Consider the following 2,942-nt stretch of genomic DNA (forward strand, 5'->3'; position numbering starts at 1 on the left):
TCTCATCTGCCTTTTCTTTCAAAGGTTTTGGAAATAGTTGTTTTTATACAGTCAAAAGCTTTTTTCCAAAAGAAGTGTTTGAAAAATTCCAATCTGGTTCTAGATCACGTCACAGCACTGAGTCTGCACTGCTTAGAGAACACAATGATTTTGCCTTGTCTGTAGATGCCGGGAATCCTACTGTTTTAGTGCTATAAGACCTCACAGCGGCTTTTGACACAGTGGATCATGCAGTCCTCCTTTCCCACCTTGGGCATTGTGTAGGCATCAGAGGCTGGGCACTCAAATGGTTTTGCTCCTATTTGGCAAATAGGAGCTTTTTCATCATGATTGATGACCTCTCCTCGTCACCTACTCATCTCTCTTGTGGGGTACCCCAGGGATCAATTCTTGGCCCCATTCTGTTTTCTTTATATATGTTGCCTTTGGGGGCTATTATAGGCATGCACAACCTGTAACTAATTTTTATGCAGATGATTTGTAAATTTATTTGCCTATGAAAGCAAATGACAGTGTCGCACTAAACTCCCTGTTTAGTTGTATTAATGATATTAAGCTGTGGCTGTCACAAAACCTTCTTAATTTGAATGAAGATAAAACTGAGGGTATTATTTTCAGTACCTCAGGCACACAACATGGTCCAGCTTGGAGTCTGGGAGCTCTGGCATTGTTGTTAGAATGAGCTTTTTTTCAACTTTGTCTCAAAGTTTAGCCTTTCCTGAGCAGGCACAACCTAGAAAAAGCTGTTCATGTCTTTATTAGTTCAAGACTGAACTACTGTAATGCTCTCCATGTTGGTCTGAATCAGACCACCATCTCACGCCTTCAACTTGTTCAAAATGCTGCTGCTCGCTTTTTAACAAAAACATCTAGCCGTGCACACATGACTCCTCTACACCCTACATTGGCTCCCTGTGCATTTTAGAATAGGTGATCTTAGATTTAAGATCTTATAGTTTGTTTTCAAGGCCTTAAATGGCCTGGCCAATTTAAGTATTTGTCCAAAATTTTAACTTTGTATGAGCACAAACGGTCATAGCGGTCTTTGAATTAGTTGGTTTTAGTAGTCCCAAGGTTCAGGTATAAACGGTGGGGTGATCAGGCTTTTGCAATTGCTGCCCCAAGACTTAGTTACCACCTGATATTTGGACAACAAAAGATGTGCCTCTTTTTAGATCTAAACTAAAAACCTATTTGTTTAGGCTGGCTTTTAATATTTAGCAGTGGTGTGACAATTTCACTCTCCTGTTTCTTTGTAACCTTTTCTGATTTTACTGTATTATATGCTTCAATCTTTTTATTGTATGATGTGTTGTGTTGTACTTGGTACCTGATGTAAAGCACTTTGGATACCTGCTGGTTGCTGTAAAGTGCTATATAAATACATTTTATTTATTGATGGTTGTATCAGTGGATTCCTTAGATCGTCTACTTTCATATTATACCAAATCAGCACTTAATAGAATTGCATTCATTTATCCAATTCCATGCAAAGACCAGGCAAAGCCCATGTTACAGGGAAGACTTTAACGAGCTAAGTTAGCATCGCTGTTCAAGCTGTACAAGAACGTGAACGTTAGCACGCTCCATGATATAGCAATCTGTCACTGCCACCATAACAACACAAAACAAATTGCAAATGCACTGCAACAACGATGCTGAAAACATAAATGTAATTTATTTAATGACAAAGTCCTAATAATATTATAATAACTTACCCGGAGGAATGTTAAGTAGATTCTGCCAACCGTCTCTGAAACATTTGACAAGGCTTCTTCATAGTCTTCATGTAGTTCAACAGGGTCGGCATCCATAAGTGTTGCATTACCACCATCTACTGGAGAGCGCTGGGATCGTCACTTGAGACACGGATTGTGACACCAACGGTGACACAAAAGTAGCTACACGAATAGGACCTTTACAAACATAAAACATATTGTTTCACAAGTCAGAAATTAGAGGCACAGATATAACACAGATTTACTAGAACAAATCTGTATTCATTTGTGAATTGTGTTTTACAAGTTGCAAATACTTATGAGATTGTTTTAGCACCATACATTTGTGGGCAGCGGGAAAGCTGAAAACAATTTGACTTATAGTCACCTTTAAAGTGATAGATGTAATGGCGACCAAATGTATAATTAATTTGTCTCCATAAGTCGTGTTTCTTTCCATCTCATGAATGTAAATGCAAAATTCGCTTAATTTTTAATCCAGCTCTGTGTTATTTTTGGGGCGGGCAGTGTGTTTGGATGAGCTCAGAGCAGTCGAGTTCTGATGAAATCCTCCGGATGACACTGGCCGGGTTTCTCAGAGGACGAGCAACACAACGGATCTCGGTCGCTCTGAACTCTGCACACCGCAGTGCTGCCATGTAGGGACGCCATACACCATTCATCCGCACACACTGCCCACCCTGCCATGACACAGAGCTTTAATCAGCAAAATATCTCATGAAGGGGAAACTGTCTGTTGCTAGGTGTTTTCAAAAATGCTTTGAATTTTTTAGCCATTGTCAGGAGCCATTGTATGTGGTTACTGTCTGTATGTGTTTTAGTATGCTAAACAGGCCGTGTGATCCCTGGCTGGGGATTGGTTGGTGCCATGATCCTGATTTCACACCATCCACCAATCAGCAAGCTGTGTTTGGGGCCTGCTGCTTTAAAAGCCACCACTGCCGTGCAAGCAGGGGCTGTACTTCCATTTAGAATGCTGCCTCTGTGCCAACCACTGTTTGTTAAGAATGGTAAATTGTATGTAAATTGTGTGCTTGTTTTCTGTAGCTATCACTCCAGGGGCCTGTTGCACGAAAGTAGAATAAAGATATTCAGGATAAGTGAAAAAGCGCAGCTTGACTTAGTGTGATCCGCTCACCGCGGCTTAATCGGTTGCACATTTGCCGAGCCAGGATGAACAGGTGAAGCTATGTCAAGCCAGGT

The sequence above is a fragment of the Etheostoma spectabile genome, chromosome 16 (assembly GCF_008692095.1).
Source record: "Etheostoma spectabile isolate EspeVRDwgs_2016 chromosome 16, UIUC_Espe_1.0, whole genome shotgun sequence".
Taxonomy (NCBI): Eukaryota; Metazoa; Chordata; class Actinopteri; order Perciformes; family Percidae; genus Etheostoma; species Etheostoma spectabile.